This window comes from Chiroxiphia lanceolata, chromosome 15 (genome assembly GCF_009829145.1).
Source record: "Chiroxiphia lanceolata isolate bChiLan1 chromosome 15, bChiLan1.pri, whole genome shotgun sequence".
In the NCBI taxonomy this organism is placed as follows: Eukaryota; Metazoa; Chordata; class Aves; order Passeriformes; family Pipridae; genus Chiroxiphia; species Chiroxiphia lanceolata.
In genome coordinates this window covers 5989152-6008189 of record NC_045651.1, presented here as the reverse complement: position 1 = coordinate 6008189, position 19038 = coordinate 5989152, and the positions used below count along the sequence as shown (strand labels likewise).

The window sequence follows — 19038 nt, the reverse complement described above, 5'->3', positions numbered from 1 at the left end:
TGTGCTTAAGGACTGGAGAGACAATAAAGAGAATGGGAGAACAATTTTCTCACAGAGACAAGTTCAAGTCTATTGCAGTGATTTTGGTTATGGGAAAACTTTTAGCAAGTTGTAGAACATTTTTCAACATTTTTTTTTCTACTATGCCATCTCTAAATGCTTGTGAAAAGTGCTGAATTTGGGATACTTACATCAACTTAAACCTGACAGTGGCACCTAAAATAAGCATTTCTGCTTTCTTCTTTTTTAGAGTTACTGAATGAGTGAATAGTCACCAGTCTTGAAGAGAGCAGAAGATTGGTAAGTAGTAACAGATGTCTTTTTTAATCTAAAGTGCAGAACTGAGAAGGAAAACATGTTTGGAATTGTTGTACTTGCTTGGTTTGATGGTCTAAACAGTTAACAAAAATTATTTTTGCTGCTTAGCATAATGTCTTCAGGGTGCACTCGGTGCACACACAGATGTGAGGATTCTTGGTGTATTTTGTTGGGGATTTTTCAGTCTGGAGATTGGTTTTATGTGCAAAATGGATTATGAAGTTCACCCTTTGCAGAAAGAGGCACTTACACTTGGTAACAACAGACTGATGCATCAGTTTATAAGGGGATCAACAAGTATAAAGATGTAGCACTATTGATTTTTTCCTAACTATTGGGTGAAACTTGATTAAAAAAGAGAACAGAGCTTAAAGATGCTTTCAGTTTAAATTTATTGGATGGGATTATGAATGTTCTTCTGACAGAGAAGACATCCTTGCCAGGCAAGAGATCCAGTAACTTCTTGCTTGTGGATGTCACCCATTAACAGTATTTCCCAGTAACAGAACTTGACAGTGGAGATCTGGGATCCCAGGAAAACACCTCCCTTTAGGTGCTGTCTAATTGCTCTGAAGTCAGCACACAGATTCAGGGAGTACTGCTCATTTCTGTTCCAAATGAAGTGCTTTGCACAAAGTAGAGCAGATGTAGCCACTCTGAATTCCCACAACAGATGGAATAAGGAGCTCTATTGCAGAATATTCTGGAATGATTGAGTTGTGACAGATTTGGCTTTAAATCCCTACTTTCAGGTAGGCAGAAAGAAGCTTAACAATTCATTCTCCAATCATCTAGAAGTAGCTTTCTGACCCTTAGTGTTATAAGGTGAGGTGAGTGCACCCTAGTGTTGGATAGATTGCTGTTTGTACCAAATACGTAATATTTTCTAATAGGAGAAAATAAATGACTGTGACTCTTCACACTGATGGTTAGAACACAAACTTCTGGAATATGAGAAAATAGATGAAAAACCATTGAGGTCAGAATATCATGACCTTTCTTTGCCTGTGGAAAACAGCTTGTTTGGAACACCAAGAAAGTGTGGGAACGTCCTTTCTTATGTTTATTAATCTGTACCCAACCTTCAAAGTTCATATTTTTGGTCTTTTTTTTTTTTTCCTAAAGCTTCTAAAACTTAATATGGTAGCATGATAGCTCTTGAAAGCATGACCTATCATATCCAAAAATTAATTAAAAGGAAAAGCTACAGAAATGGATACGGAAAAGAACACATGAATATCTTATCAGAGATATCTTGGGTGCAATTTCAAGGTCAGCATAGACCATTGTGAGTCTGTGCTGCAGCCAGAATGGCAGCTTTGATTTCCTCACCTCTGACCCCATATTCCTTCTCCCTACTTGTACTGGCAATTGCAAGGGAGCAACAGCCCAGTCAGAGGAAGAAAACACCACCAAAACCCCCAAATGGCTCCCCACACCCTTCCCAAGACAGCTCTGGCATTCAGAAACCATAGGAACAATTTTTCCTTTCAGAGCAGGTTTGAGTGGGATGTTTCTGTGCAGTTCTGTGGTCAGGATTGTCAGTGCAGGGGGGAGCAGCAGATCCAACAGTAGTTTTTGGTACTCTGAGAGCGACTGGAGCCTATTGTGGAACTGCTCCTGAAATTGCTCTGAAGGAAATAAAATCCAGAGAACTTCTCCACGAATTACAATAAATTTTGCATTATGGTATGTGTTAGTCCACAGAGTAATTCAGCTTCCTATAAGATACAATTTCAGTTTTATCTTTAATCAGCAGTACATACAACTGGTATAAACTGGGATCTCTGATGAGTGGCACTCAGTAAGTACTGCAGATATCATTAGGTGCAATTTCACCCAATCAGTCATCTCTTAAGGTAAATTAATGTCATAAAAGTGGATTGAGGCTGCTAGTAATCCTCACACTGTTTGCAAGCAGAATTTAAAAAGGTACAGTTCAGATACTTTATTGACATTGAGTTTGACTTGCTCTTTGGACATTTGTTTGTCTGATACTTATGTTTAGGTACATTTACATAAAGTAACTTTAGTGTTGTGATATTAATACAAATGTTTTTTCTAAACAAGTCCTGAAGCAGCACAAAACTCCAAGAACTGTGTATTTAAAAATAAATGCTCAAGGTGATGACTACAAACTGCACACTGGTGCCTGGCAGGGAAAAGTTTGCAATCCAGAAAATGTGCAGAACCATTTGTGTTATTCAAGGTCATCACAGTAAAGATAGCAAGTAAATTTGAGAGTTATCTTTAAGATTATTAGGAGTGCTGGAAAATCAAGCCCTGACATTATCTATATAAGGAATAAATACGGTTAAATATGAGCCTAGACAGGTCTGTGACAGATAGCTCTTATTTAAGGAAAAACTGTCTTAAATAACTCTTCTGTTGATCCATGAATCAAAGATAAACTGAGAAATATACATATATTACAGAATGTTTGCCATTACTTCGTTCCATGAAAAGTAGGAATCTAAAAAAGAAGTATTCTGGGAACGATTAAAAGAAACATTCCAGGAATTATCTGCCTTACAAGTTACTATAGTCTAAAGAAGTAGTTAAAGAATTCATTCAAAATTAAAGGAAGAAAAAGGAAATAAAATAATTTTTAAAGAAAACACTTATTTTGTGAACACATCTCTTATTATGATATTTTTTCCCAGTATAGTTAATGGCAGTATGCACATTTACTAATACACTATTTATTTATTTATTTTAATAATTAGTTGGCAAGATCCATCAAACTCCTGAGGAGTTCTGTCATCAAGAATTTTTAAATATAGGAGCCACAGCTGTTTACAGCTGAATCATTCACAGTGTGTATCAATCAAGTTTCAGTAAAATGGCACTGATAAAATTGTAAACTGAAAGAAGAATATTTCAGCTTAAAGAATGTGTTGGAGTAACTGAAACAAGGTGTAAAATTATTGCTACCCCATCCCAGGTAACACCTGTGATGAGTGTGGGTAGAATGGTTTTGTTGTGTGCTGTTATGCATGACTAATAAATGCATGGAAAATAGTCCTTTTAAAAAGCTGTGGCTGATATTGCTTGTAATAGAGAGCATAAATGAAAAGTGATTAATGAAATATCCTTCAGTACAATTAAAAATCAAAATAAGAGATGCACTAAAAAACACAAAAAGAACATTGTCTGGCAGTCACAGACCGTACAGGAATGTCTTCCCACTCAGTTTCTGAGAAGAGGGTTTCCATTAGTTACAGGATGTTAAATATCCAACAGAAGTGGTGCACTGTCCTTCTGCTGAAGAATTTTCCCTGGAATAGGAATTGGATTTAGTTTCAAAGGGAGGATGGGGTGTAGTGTGTATTTTTATGAGGTGCAGCCATTTAGATGTCCATAACCTCAGTTTGGAGATGGCACTGTTGTTTAGTTCAAGTTGGGCAGCTGTTGGAATGCAAGTGAAAATGCAAGTTGAAGGGAAATCAGTGTGTACCAGATAGAACAAATAAAGAATATTGGTAAAAAGAGGATGAAAACATGAGAATATATGGGTTTGGTTTTCAGTCCTCACTCCTCAAGGTAATTCAAGGGAAATCTTAAGATAACCTGTGAATAAAGAATTCTTGTTGTTGCCATGGTACCATTTTAGCAACAGTGCAGGAACTGCTCCTGCTTCCCAAATGACACAACCAAAGTTATTTAGTGGGATATACACAGAAAAAAAATTTCTATCCACAAGAATTTGATCTGTGTACAGACTAGAGCTTTTACTGTTATCATGTTTAATACTGTGGAAATTTCTGGAGTTACATACCTTATAAGATATGTGCCATGAAATGCTCTTAATGTTTTGGATTCTCCATCTTTAAGTAATGGTCAAGCTTATATACTTCAGATTTAGAGGCCTTAAATACACAGGAATATTTCATAATGCTAAGGTAATTGAAACAACTTATTATTCACTCTTGATGTTGAAAAAAAAATAATTCTGTCATATCAAGAATTGCTTCCCACTAGCTGTTTTCATGCAAACTGGTTACTTCTAGTAGTTGATTTTTTTTCTGTGTAAAAACCAGAGTGGGGAATAGAGGACAGAAAGGAAAACGGGCTTGAAGGAAAAAGGATTTTATCCTTGCCAACTGCATCATGCATGACAAGGGCATGATAGCTCATCATGACAAGGAGTCAGAGAAAAGTGGAGTAATTTAATGTAATCATATGTTTAGAGAAATATAACAAGTAAAAGGACTAATGAATTCAGGTAACACAGATTTGTCTCCTGTGCTTGTCAGGGCCCTGGAACTGAATAAGCATCATTTTGCTGTGTGATAATAATACATCTTCTCCTTTATGCTTTCTGTCTTAACTATTTTAAACTCCACATTCATCAGGTCAAAAGCTAATGCATATTGTGTGTGTGAACAGTAACCTATTACAATGAGTGTATTTATCTTAGTTGCTTAAATAGCTCCAGTGCCATACACTCCTCATCATTGCTGGTGACTTCTGGCACTTGCAGTGTAACCACTACATAATAACAGCCAGAGAATTTGGTGTATATATAACCTAAATATGTCTTCTGTGTATCTGATAGCTGAGATTAATAGCGTGCTTTCCTTGGAAATAGTTTTGCTGAAACTATGCTATCATTTGAACACCATATTTGCATTCATATTATTTTCTATAACCTAAACATTTTCTACAGAAGGAGGGTGTAGGGAAGCTTTTTGTCAGTAACATTGAGTAGCATTGTTGAGAAATTCTCTTCCTATCCCAACTCCTCAGTGGAAAATAACTTTTTACCTTGGGTCTAACATTTTCAAAAATTCTCGTAAAATTGAGTATTAAATATTGGAAAACTGAATGTGTCAGCTAAATAAGCTGCATAACAGCTTAAAAATGTAAAGGTTACTTTAGAGTTTGGAGTATGAGCACAAGATCCAGGTTCTCCAGTTAAGGACACAGTTTCTCTCAAAACAATTCTCTGAAAAACTTCTTCAGAATGGTTCTAATACTTTGTCTGGCAAGAAATGCAATGAGCAACCAAGTTGTACTTAAAATTTTCTCCTCTAAACGTGAACAAAACAAAGGAAGTGTAGTCAAATGGAACTGAGTTTTTTGAGCTTTTTCCTAGTTCTGTTAGTGCAAGCTCAGAATGTTTGAGGGAATACAAACATGTTCAATCTCCAGTTTCATTCAATCTGTTTTCACTTGCTTGACAATTCAATATGGATATTTGAGAATTTTTTTTACATCAGCTCTTCTTTCCTTTTTAACTCTCCCTTTCTCTCCAACTGTGCTCACTTATTTTATATATATCATTTCACACTCATATTTTTCACCTTCTCCACTGGAGAAAATAGGCTACTAAGGCTGTTCACTTTCTGAAAGTTGTTTTTCTTTCAGCTCTGTTTCCCTAAGGGGGTTAAAAGAAGGGAAATGTAGAATGCTGAACTGGAAAATTTAGGATTTTTACTACTACATAACAAAATGCTTGGCTTGGTGAGGCAGAAATCCATATTCCATTTTTCTGGAAAAAGGAAAGTTGTCTCTAAATCTCTAATTTGGACAAAAAAAAATTGTTTGCTTCTTTCTTAGAAGAGTCAGAATTGTTCGTCTCCATGATCCCAGTGTATAAGAAGTGGTTGGACTAATGTTTTGACTGTTTTAGTGTGGAAAATCAGCTCTTAAAACTGAGTTTATACCTCTGCATTTAAACCAAGTCCATTATGATTCTGCACTGCAGCCTTCGAGGTAACAAAGGCCACAGCTACTAGTTCATGTTGGATGGAATTAATCTTCACACTGTTAATGTCTTTTTTTACCTTTATTGTGTAAATGTGTTTATATCTCATTGAATAAATTTGGCACTATAAATGCTAAAACTTAAACCAGGATTATTCTTCGCCAAATATATCGGTATATACATAGTCATTGTTGTCAGAAATAAATTATTTCTGTGGGTTTTCAAGTTGAAGAAGAAAAAGGTTTTCAGATTAAGGAGAAAACATACCATACAAGTCCTGCTGTGATATCCTTTGCCCTTTGCTTGAAGTCTTCCCTAGTTTAATCAGAAAAGATCTTACTAAGCATCCTGTGCATACAAAGTGCCACCTTCTATGAAAAAAAGAGTGGAAGCAAAACCTCCTCCTTGTTCCTACTTCCCATGCCTGTTCCTGTTATCTCCTGACCTTTCCTCAGTACTTTGTCTCCATATCCTTTCTCTGGTGTTTTCTAGCACTGTAGCCAGCAGCAATTTTGATTTCCATTCCAAATCAGAGGAAAGCGGTAGAGGAAGGCAGAGCAGAGTAGGATTTTGTAGTAGTTTATTAAAGGGAGTCCCTGTCTGTGTCCTGTGATCAATCCACAGGTTTGCTGTACTCCTACACAGGTACTCGTTTGCACTCCTGGACATTATCTATGAAATGCAGATGCTTACTGAGTGTTACCCAACGTCGTTTATTCAAAATGGTTGTCGGCAGGTCGAAGGGTTTGCTCTGAAAATTCAACCCAGACTGATACTTAGGGCTTGGTGACTTAAGAGGTGCTGACATGCAGTTGTGTACTGAATGCTTCCAGCAGAGAGGGGAGCTGAAGCAAGCACTTCTACAGCAAATTTCAGGCTGTTTGGTTAGTGGTGATTTCAGGATTTACAGCAGGTATGACTAACTCACTGAGATGTTTTCTCAGTGACAAAGACAGCTGTCCCTCTCCAATAGCACCTGATCCAGTACCTGTGCGTTGGAAGATGTGTCATTTTAGACACACAAGGTAGCAGATGGGATCATGGGGGAATGGCAAACCACCTGCCTTTCAGGTAGGCCTGTCTCTGAGGCCATTTCACAGTCCCCAAAGCTTTATTTCATATTTATTTTTTGCCAGCATATGACTATTTACATGCGGTTCCCCCCCCCTTTGGTTTATTCCCTCTAATCAGCTTACTCCAGCATACACATAATTTCTCTAGACAATGTATTACCTCCTCTAGGCTGTCTCACATTCTGTCTGATTGCAGCTCTTTCCAGTGCACACGCTGTGTTCCCGGTCCTTACCATCCATAATACATTGTAACCATAGATACCAGGCACGATTCAAACAGGAATCTTCAGGGCTCCACACTTTCTTTTGTAAATATTTTGATGAAAAGAGTGATTATATTTCAGATCAAGGCTTCAACAGAATACTAGTTAAAAACACTGATTAAGAAAATTAAAACTATGTGCTCAGCTGTGCGTACCCCTAAGGTGAAGTTGAAACTGAGATTCACAACTACTGCACATCAGTATGAAGTGCTACTGAAAGGTAGTTTATTTTTGTATTAGTGATCTCTCAAGGCCTGATCCAAAGCCACTTGCAAGGAAGGTAAGACCTTCCATGGATTTTAATTTGCCTCGGAGCATAGATATTTTATAGTTTTAATTGATATCTTCAGAATTGTGTATTATGCAGTTTGTAAAGTGGTGAGGATTAATTCAAATGTAAAATGTTGTTATATTCCATTCTGGTCTTAGGCAGCATCCACATCAACTACTGTGTGGGTATTCAACTGCAAAAGTTGAACTGATTTTTTTGAAGGGGAAAAAAAATCCCTTGCTTATAATGACAATATTTTTGATTTAATATTGTCCTTAACCTCATTAGGGAAATTTTTTTGCAAGCATTTTTTTTCAAGCCGAAGTTCTGTCTCTGTATATGGCTATTAAAATCATTATACATTTTTAGGAGTAAATAAATTTAGGAGAACAGAAATGCATAATGCAGCACCCTTTTATCAAGGGCATATACCACGCACCAGATGGAAAACAAACTGTGTTTACAACATTACCACTATCGCCACTGACACTACTAGATCTACAATATGTTATAGCAGCAGCTCCATTAACCTTGCTAGTTCTGTTGGAGTTGCCTGGTACTTTGCCCAATCTGTGTTTGTTGTCAGCAAATGGATCAAATTAGGAGATTTTCATTCTGTTTATTGACCTTTTTCCTCCTTCCTCAATTTAGGCCATAGTTCATTCAAAATTGTTCTACTATTGCTCTGTAAAATACTGAGAATAGATGGCTCTGGATCTGTCTGCTACTACACATGGAAATTATACTGTCTTACCTCAGAGGTGAAACTTTAGGACACCCATTGATAGCAAATGTGCTGTAAAAGCACCAGTTTCTCCCTAGTTGGTGGCTGTGGTTGGTGATGTGCTCTCTGAGGCTGTTGACCTTTACCTGCATTAGGACACACTGCTGTTTTTGAAGGCAGATTTGCCCATAAGATCTTTAACTTTTCGAATAAGAGCAATCCTCACCACTCCAATTTATATTTTTAACATAGTCACATGTATTTGCTTGATGGTTTGGGGACCGGGTGAGAATGTTTTATTTTTTTTGATGAGTCAACTAGAAGAGTGATTCTGTTACCCTTCCTTTGATGCCTTCACTCCAGACTAGTTGAAAGGATGTTTAGTTTCTAACCTGTGGCCTGTCTCGACTTCACGCCATCATTCCATTATCAGTTCAGTTCAGCAGGAACCACTGCAGCCCCATATGTTCCCATGATTCCTGTGTTTGTGCCACAGGAATTCACAGGCAGCCACATGACAACCCAAGTTTGTGAACTGATCCAGCCCAAACAGAACGTTTTGCTGCTGCTGTGATTTTTGGCTGGATACATTTCCCACCTCACTGTGTGCAAGAGCACTTCCACCTCAAGGGAGAACAGAGCCAAGTCCTGTGGGTGAGGAGAAGAGCACAGTCACTCCCCTCCCTAATGATACTTACCAGATTAAACTGATTGTGGGCAAAGATATGTCAGCTAGACAATTAGAAAGCCTTAGGAAGCCATTTTCAATTAAATTATTATTTGGAATGAGGTGGTGTCTTCCGCGTACCTACTGGCAGACACCTAAGCCATTTCTTGGCATTCTGTATTTTTTTTTTTCCTTGGCAGTTCATTCATTAACATTATAAAGGAAACAAAGCTGTAGGGGTAAGAAAATTATTTCAAAGACTGAGACAGAAGTAACCTGATGCTGGCTTTGTGCAACCTCCCTTCCACTTCTTCCTGTTGTGTGAGCAGCACTGAGCAGGCAGCTGTGATTTAGATCAACACTACTTGCCACAGCAAGCTGAATAACCCCCTGACCTTCAGTTCTATTGTGATACACAGGTTTCATTTTCTCTGAGCTGAAAGCAACTTATACTGAAGGGAAAATAAGGCCTGCTTCTCAATTTAGACAGGATTCAAGACATTGCATCAGCAGTCAGGCAGACTGAAACAGTAGGGTTTTTTCTACTGTATAAAATAGGGCAAATTTAAAAGTTGAGTGTTTTCTTGGTACCCTTACCTTCACCTACAACTTGCATGGGAAAAACATAAAAAACCAAAACAATAAGTTTAGGCTGGTGAACGAGAAATAATAAATGTAAAATAAAAATTTAGGAATTCAAAATGTTCTGCATTACATCTTTGCAATATCCTCATTCTGCATAAAGCATGTCTGTGTGAGGACAGCCAGAGCAACTATAATTCCAAACATTCACCCCCCATTAATTCTTTCAAACTTAAATATTGTATAAAGCAGTTTGAGTCCAACAGTCTTTGTAGCAGTGATAGGTAGGGGTTGCATAGGCTGAAGCCATTTGGTTTATTCCTTCCTAATCTATCATAAAAATACGATTTTACCTGAAAATATTGTCATGGGTACAGTGTATGTGCTGTCTATGAGGTTTCTTTTGTGTTTGCTGCTGGAGTTGGCTTCTCTGCAGAGCTGTCAACGTGGATGAAGCCAAACAGTCATGGAACAGTTGTGGAGGGCTCCATGTGATCTGTCATATTTAGCAGACTGCAGCATGAGGCTGAAATGTGGGATCTCCTGTCGCAGCAGAGTTGAAGCAGTGCTTTTCTGGGTACCTGATAATAGAAGAGGTCACTTTTTAGAGTAACTTACCTCATAGTAAATGGTGTAAGAGAAGCACTGGTGAGCCATCACTCATTGGAGCCTGCTATAGACAGTTCTTTGTCTCTAACAAGACAACAGGGAAGCCCAAATTGATAGCTGAGTCCTGCAGATATCACTTGTGTATTCATTCCTTCATGTACTTTGCCTGCAGTGTTTCTGAAAGATAAAACAGTGCTTAGGTTGATGAGAGGGAGCGGATAGGAAGAACTGTTTGGACATAATGAGAAATAAGATATCTTAAAGTAGAATCTATTTGTTTCTCTTTTTCACTAACACTCCTGACACGATATTCTTTTAGAGGCTTCGTTATGAGCACGGTTTTATCTATACTGCATGTGGGAAGATATGTAAAGGAGCAACAGAAGGGAAGGAATAAAAAAAGGAGAGAGAAACTAACAGCCACAGAGCAGATACCAAGCTTCTGTGTAAGCGTCAGTCAGGATAGGAAATGATAATCTTTCCTAACAAAGAAAAAAAAAATCTGAATAGGAGTGCCCATGATCAAATAAAGAGTGACCCTCAGTCACTCTTGTATCTTGGTATTGTATCTTTGTAAGCCTCCTGCTCTTTTGGTCATTCATTAGTACAGTAAGTTTCTGTGGACAGTATTTTACTCAGATGTTATTGCAGTTCTACTTGTGGGCATAGATCCAGAATCATGCAAAAAAGGCAACAGTGTATGGACTTAATAGTTGTCCTCTGATAGACTGCAGCAGGGGTAGAAGTTGCAATATTAAATAAGCAGGAAAATGCATTATGCATGGTGCCCTAATATCTGCAGCCATTTTTCTGTACCTTGCACTGAGATCTTGCCCTTGTTCTTTATGCTTTTATAACATCTTCATTCCATTGTTGGAATTCTATCTTTGGAGACATGCCACTTTAATCTATTCACTTAGTAGCCTTTGCAATAAAGAATAAGTTCAAACTGTTCTTCAAAAGATTCCTTGGCCCCCAGTGTTGTGTTTACACTGTTGCTTTACAGCTCAGGGTGGTTTGGGCCTCAGTGGACACTAATTTCTGCCAGATTTGTTACAACTTGTTATTCAATATCTTCACCAATCATCTGAGTCTTTTAATTGCTAATCAAGGTTGCAATTAGCAGTAGTGAATAGCAACAGGGGTTAATAAAGACATGGACACAAAACTGCACTTTTATCCGAATATATAATCCTTAAAAGAAATTAGTATCTGTATCCTCTTTTTGGGGTACTCACTCATCTCTCACTGAAGCCCCCAATAATCATGACTCCTCATAAACCATAGATCAAAGGTATTTTAAAAGGTAAATTCTATAGGGCACTCTTAATTCTATTGAATTGTGTTGTTTTGCAGCTGAAAATTTATAGAAATTTGTGCAAGGCATTACCCATCTGAAATACAAAGCTCTGCACAGAGAAATCTAACCTGTCCCTAGTGGTTCTACACACTTCCTCAAAATAAATAATGAGAATTACTAGATATCTGTATTGTTTCTTAAGTTTTATCTTGAATTTTATACAGAAAAAAGTATTTAGTCTTACTAAAACATAACTAGAGAGGTACAGCTGTACTTACAGGACCTGGCTAATGACAGCAATGGCTTTTTGTGACATCTGTTTGGTAGGCTTCAGACTGACCTTGTCAAAGTTAAAAGCTCATAACATTCATATTTTGTTTTTATACCATTATGATTCTGCATAACAGTGCTAAACACAAAACCACAGTATAATTATCCTGTCAATCAACCTGCCAGAAAAGGCATTTTCCACCAGCTTTGCACCTACTAAACTGTAAATAATTTATAAAATTAAAAGTCGAAACTAAGTGGAGGCATTTTGGGGCTAGTTAAGCACTTGTCAGAGCTCTGTAGTTTAAGTGACCCCACACACTGAGCTCTGGTTGCTTCTATCCTGGGAGTGTGAAAGTGGTCATTTGTCTTTGTATTGCTGTGCTTGCACCTAATAAAAATATCAGGCTGTTAATAGAGCTCTGAACAGGTGTACAGTGTATGTTGTAATGATGTTTTATTCATTTGAATTTCCAGCCCATTTAGTCTCATCCAACGAACAACAAAAATATTTTCTTCATTATCTCCAATTAATGTAAATGTCAAATGTTTGAATGTATTATCACACCGATAATTCAGTACGTTCGTTGATTTGTGGAGTATTTACATTAAAGTGACAATTAAAACAAGACGAAAAGTAATCCCAATTGCATGTCCTTATCTGTTGTCATGCTCTTACAGAGATGTTGGACTTGCTTCTGTGAAATCTCCTTTTGACTCTGCTAAACAAGTTGTCTAAAACCTTTGAGTTTACCATTGTTTCTGGCTGGTAGTTGATTTGTATTCATTTTAAAACAAGGATTATTGGCTGTCCACTGAATGTTCTGTTGCTATGTGTAATATGTTGGCTTGATTTTGGCTGAGATAGAGTTAATTTTTTTCCTAGTAGCTGGTACAGTGCTATGTTTTGGATTTAATTACGAGGGTCATGCTGGTAACACAGGGATATTTGAGTTGTTGCTGAGCAGGGCTTGCACAGTTGGGCACTTTGCCTCTCATGCTGCCCGGGCAGTGAGCAGGCTGGGGGTGCCCAGGATGCTGGAGGGGACACAGATAACCTCAAATGACCTGAGGGATGTTCCCAGCACATTCCATGGTGTCATACTTAGCAATAAAACTGGGGGGAGTTGGCCATGGGGCTGATGACCCACTGCTCAAGGGGCTGGCTGGGCATTGCTCAGCAGGTGGGGAGCAATTGCACTGTGCATCACTGGGTTTGTATATTTTTTTATCATCATTATTACTATTTTCCCATCCTTTTCTGTCCTATTAAACTGCCCTTTATCTCAACCCCCAAGTTTTACCTTTTTTTCTGAGTATTTCCCCCAACCCACTGATTTGGAGAGCGAATGGCTCTGTGGTGCTTAAGTGTTTGCCAGGTTAAACCACTACACATGTTAAAATTGAGTTGACAGATACTAATCTCTCATAACAGACCTGTTCAGAGGGCAGAACACTGCTTTATGGATATATAAAAACAAGTGGGTTCTGATAGGATAGAGACAATAAAATAATTCTCAAGGGTTTACCTTTCCTTGTGCTTATTTGTAACTTAGTCTTGTGCCTGACCACTCAATTATAGTGAGGAAATGAGCACTTCTCACCTATCTCTCAGTGCTGTCTTTCCAGCTCAATTAAATATTTTTAGAGTAAGTGGGACTGAAACTCTTAAGAAGCATAAAGTATTTCAAAGGCCTGAAGCACATGTTGTAAAAGTCAATCACACCTAAAACTGGGCTTCTTAATCTCAGCTGAAATATTTGAATAGGAATTACTTCTGTCGATGTAAATATCCTGTAGTTGTCACTCAAAGTAATGACCAAACTATTTCTGCTTGTTTGTTTTGGTATTTTATTCATTAGCACACTTGGCTTTTGGTCCTGTTGCAGTGTCAAGCTGGGGCAGTGGTCTGTGTGTCCCACTGCAGCACTGCCCAAGGAGGGTGTAGGGGGTCAGCTGACACTGGGCCTGGATGAGCAGGAGCCTGCTGCTTTCAGCAAGTTCTGCAGATAACTAGAGAGCAAACTTTGGATGTTACAAACAATAAAAAAATTATTACAGTCACATGCTAATTACTTAGCACCTCTAAACCTGCTCTTACTTGGTTCAATTCGTAGATCACTTGGTTAGATCCTTACCAATATTTGGTACTTGTTTTCTTTATAACTTTTTCAGATTATTTTTTTTTCTGTTTGAGAGTTAAATTTTATGTGAACTTTATAAATGAAGATAATAATTTTCAAATGGCCCTTTCTCACATGGAGAAAATACAAAGCAAAACCAACCTGTGAATCCACCCAAACTACATCTCAACATCACACACTCTACGTGGAAGGAGTCATGTGGTGGAGTCATTACACTTTTCCTCCAGGTTTTGCATATGATGCAAATCTGCTGTGCTGAGAATATTGGTCATGTTTAGTTTGTTATTATTAACACTTGTGTAAGTTTCCATGGAAAGCCATTTAGTATTGATGAAGAACTACAGAAATACTCAACTGCATTTCCCATCCATCCTTCCCTCCACTTGTAAGAACTAAACATTGGTAGTGTTTCACTAAAAAAGGACTTTCCCTCCACACTGCTCAGCTTTGGTTTTAGTAGAATTTTAGTAGAATTCTAGTAGAATCAATGCCTGTGTGTAAGTATAGCATATCAAAATTGGGGTGTGCAATCCCACCCATTTCTATTCCATGTAGAGTAGGCCTGTCTAGGAATTTAGTTGTGGCAATGGGAGACAGGAGCACAATGGTGGTTGTGGGAGAGGCATGACTTTGCTATTGTGTAGTCATATATTTATGAACATACCACATGCTGAGATTCTGTACCTTTTTTAGATTACTGAAGCATTAAAGAGCTACAAGGATATGCTGCTTGTGTTTTTCTCTTCCAAATAAACCAGAATTACTTACTTATTAATTTACAGTGACTGGAATTCCAAATTTTGCAAAAAGTGTCAGCCTCTTACCTGCCTACACTTGTTTCTGGTGATCCTCCTCTGATGCTGGGCTGCACACTCTCCTCTGAGGTTGTCATATTAGGGTTTTAGAAACAATGAAATTTTACATTTCTCCAGCATCAAAGGAGGAAAATAATTAGGGAAGGTGGGAGAGTTGCGGGAGAACTGGATGGTCTGGAGTGCAGTGGATTTTGCAAGAGCATCTGGACTGTAGTTAGTTCAGCTCTTAATAAATGAAATGAGAGGGAAATTCGCAGCATAAATTCTGTGTCTTGGATTCAGCAGATGGCAAAAGTTGTTTAGTACCTCTGATTTAAAAGATAAAACTGAAATACTAGATATGGGGAAACAGTGATAGAAATGTAGATAGGAAAATATTTAGACTTTTGATGTAGACTTTACACACTTCATGCATGAGTTACCTGAGTGCTGTGAGAGGTTCAGGTTGCTCATTTTCTAAAGAAACTCCTCATCTCTGTGATCTGACTTTAAAGCTGCTTTTGTTATGCCTACAGTGGTTCAAATCAAATTCCTGAATTTTTAGACATTGCTTTGATTTTTTTTTTCTCTGTTACCTTTGCAACATCATCAACATTCAGAGAACCAAATAATGATCCAGCAAGGTGTAAAGTAGTTGGCATTATTAATAAAAGTAACAGAGGAGGGACCTGAAGGGGAGCAGAGAGGGAGTATTCCTAGGAAGAACTTGCTTAAAGTTATTCCATTTCTGTAGCTGAGGTCACAGGGGACTGTCTTGTGTGGTAAAGCTTTCATGCTTCATGATCACACAGAAAATTTAATCCCACTCTGGTTAAAAATGCCAGCTTCATGCCACTGCAGAGAAAAACATACAGCTTATGAGTGTGTAGAATAAATACAAGAAGAAAATATTGCAAAATACGTTCATGCAGGCTGAAATGTTTTCAGTATAAGTTCATAATAAAATCTTGATAGGAGCTGAAATGTACTGTGTAAAACTATGCAAATTAAGAAATGGGTACAAGGTGGGAGAAGATGAAGCAACCCATTGTGTAACTTATAGACCAGCTCTCGTTGAAAGATGGCTTTATACAATCCTACACAGCCCCATTATGGGTGTAATATATGGAAGACAATATACTCTGGTTGACTGGGAAATAAATTTAAATGCAGTAGGCAAAATCAGGGGTAGCATAAACTGGAAATAATAAATGGATCTGTACATGTGAGCAAGGCTTTGTGGGACAAAGTCTTTGAAGTTACAGAGAAGATGCTTCCTCTAACAGCTTCCTTTAATTTTATATCATGGTAAATTAAAAGTATAATGAATCTTACTTTTCTATCTGCAGACTTTCCTGAATTACAAAGGAGGGAAGGAAATCAGGAAAAAACCCACAACCCTTTCTTTAATTCTTCAGGATGTTTTTGTGGGTTTGGGTTTTTTGGGGATTTTTTTTGGGGGGGAGGGGTCTTTTTTTTTAACTTGCAAGATTCTCTTAATTGCTTCCAGTTTTTGCTGAAGTCTTGGCATTTATAACTCATAAAGTCTCCCCTGTGTGGGGCACTGCCACAGCCTGTGCAGGCTTTCAGTGCTGGGGAGGTGAAGGCAGAAATCCATGTAAGCCTGCTGCCCTGCTACCCTTTCCTGTCACCATCTCTTGAGGTGCTTTATGAAATAAGAGTTATTTTATGACAGGAAAAGCAAAAATGCTTCCATTTCATGGTTGTTTTGAGTCAGTCTTTTTATGTTCAATCCCTTTTATCCACGCTGTTCTGTGTCACTGTCTTGGCAGTTGTTCGGCTTTGGGTCAGGCAAGTGTCTCAGGAGAATACAGTTCAAGTGTGCCCAAAAAGGGAAAGAAAGCAGGTCTTTTTAATATGAGTTAAAACCCTTTTTTTTTTTTCTTTTTGCCTAACTTAATATAAACTTTAAATCCAGGACATCACATGATTCAATTTTAAGTTTCAGTGGGAGGGGTTTTTTCCCCTCCAAACAAATTAATTGACCTATACCTAGTTGAAAGTTATTTGTTATTCCCAAATTCTCTATTGGTTCTAAAAGTCCAGATGATTTTCTTAGATTCCTTGGCAGTTAGGGATATGTGTAAATAATTGGTAATAAAAAGGAAAAGATTGCAGTGGGTAAAGGGAATTACATATCTTCCCGTTTCATTCAGGGAATATATCATAAAGAATATGTTTAACCAGAGCTTTTAGAGTGCTCTTACATACACCAAACAAGTTAATCTAATTTCCCTGCAGTCATTAAAACCAACTTTTATCAATTACTTGAGTGATTAGCCAGGACTACATCATAGCTGACAAAGTCTTTCCATGCACAATAATGTAAACTGTGGGAATTCATGGCTCAGATTTCACTTTGTGTAACTCAAATCTGATGAGCAACAAAAACTCAAAACATAGTAATTTGTTGTAATTATGGACTACCATTTAAATCACATTTTTACATCTAATCAATGCATAGGGTCAGTTATTTCTGGTCACTTGTAGTAAAACACAGTGATACTGATAAAGGAAAAATGAAGAAAGTACTGGAAAATAATCTAACAAACTGTTACTGTTCAGATTGTAATTTACCCATGAGTATCAAAAAAATACCCAAACCCTGAACAGGAAAAAGCAAAGATGCTTTCCAAATATCTTTCTCTTTGTAGTTTCCCTCGAAGAAATAGCAAGGAGTGTTCAACTCCAGTGTATTTTAAGTAATTGATGAAGAACAATTTTCCTGGCAATTACTTTTAATGTCTGTATCTCAAAGAATAATAATATTTGAGCCTGGGGCCGTGCAGTCGTATCTTCTGCTGTCTGCATTAGAAATAATGCTTAGATTCATGTGCTTAATTCTATAGTCCTTGCTGTCTTTGTAGCACTCTGCATCGTAGCAAAATATATTTGAATAAGTGTGTTCTATTTTTTCTAAAGTTATTTTAGAGTAACTATGCCTTAGTATGTGCAGGGAGATAAACTAATCATAACGTTGTGTGTGGTGCTAAAGGGCACCAGAAGTGAGCCTGAGTGGAGACAGATAAGCTTGTGCAGCTTTGAGAATTTTTAAAGCCACCATGTTTTGGGCTTTTTTTTAAAAAATGTTAGAAAATTATTTCCGGCCTGCCCCTGAAAATGCTGCATTAATGAGATCACATGCAGCAGGAAGCTCAGATCTGAGTTGAGAAGCAAAAAGATATTGTGATTTGCTCAAAATTCCTTTAACATCTTTTTTCACAGTAATGATTGAATGACTTCTGAGAGAAAGGAGCCTCAATGGTGTATTTCTGCAGCTCTGTGCTCAATAGCAAGGCCAACCAGCAGTGTATTCAGTGATCCCTGTGAATTAGGGCTGCTTTAGGGATGTGATGTGTCCCAGTGGGAACCCCAGCAGATGAGAGCAGTTGGGAAGTAATAAGCCTCTACCATTCAGGATCAGTGATTTATGACCCCAGAAATAATGCCAAGGGTAAGTCAAATCCGCCTTTTTAGATACCACAGCAATAACAAAGTGGGCACTTTGCTCAGTGCCTGATTTCTGCAGCACCTTCCAGGAGATGTAAGACCAGGATTACACACAGACAATCATCAGCCTCTCACTTTTTGAGTTTGTGTTTCTGAAGTAGAATTTCCTTTCTCAATTTGCACAGCTGAGGCAGTGGCAGGCACACATGATTATCCACACAGACGTGGGTAATGCTGGTAGGGGTGCACTTCTCTGCTTGGAAAAAGTCTGTAACCAGGGTTGTGTTTACAAAGCTGATAAAACATTGCAAAGTAAAAAAATGTGTACCATGTACCAGTGGTGTGTTGTAGGAGGTTCACCTATAGCACTATATGTGCACTCACAGCAAAAAAAAAATTCATGCCTTAACAGAGCCTGCAGTGTTTGGGTTCATCTGGGTTTTTTGGTGCTTTGGGAAGATTATAAATGAAGAGTTAATTGAACAACAACAAAATACGTATCAAGACAATCCCACGACCTATTTTTCGATAATTGTTTCTTCTCTTAAGAGAACATTACCTCTCTCACAGATGGTCAGAGTGATGCATTTGGGGAAATCAGCCAAACTTGGCTTTTTTCCTGGTCTCTCTGCTTAGTAACTGCAGCATTTAACCCCAGAAGTATTATTTAACTTTGCTTCAGATACCATTTTAATCAACAATACTAGACTTCACAGCTGGAAAATCTCTTTTTAAGGTGTCTGAACACAATTTTATTTTTTTTTTTTTTAGTGTTTTGGACTTAAAGAAACAAACTCTGCCAAGTCAAGTTTGCTTACTTTCAAATCACTTGAAAAGGGATT

General features: G+C 37.8%; 1 long non-coding RNA gene across 1 annotated transcript in view; it reads left to right on the top strand.

Moving 5' to 3' along the window:
• Nucleotides 1-249: 249 nt before the first annotated feature.
• The window catches only part of LOC116794148, a 221055-nt gene continuing 202266 nt past the window's right edge, over nt 250-19038 (top strand). Inside the window, exon 1 of the long non-coding RNA XR_004359710.1 lies at nt 250-300. This is a non-coding gene — a long non-coding RNA (uncharacterized LOC116794148). The remainder of the gene's footprint in view (nt 301-19038) is intronic.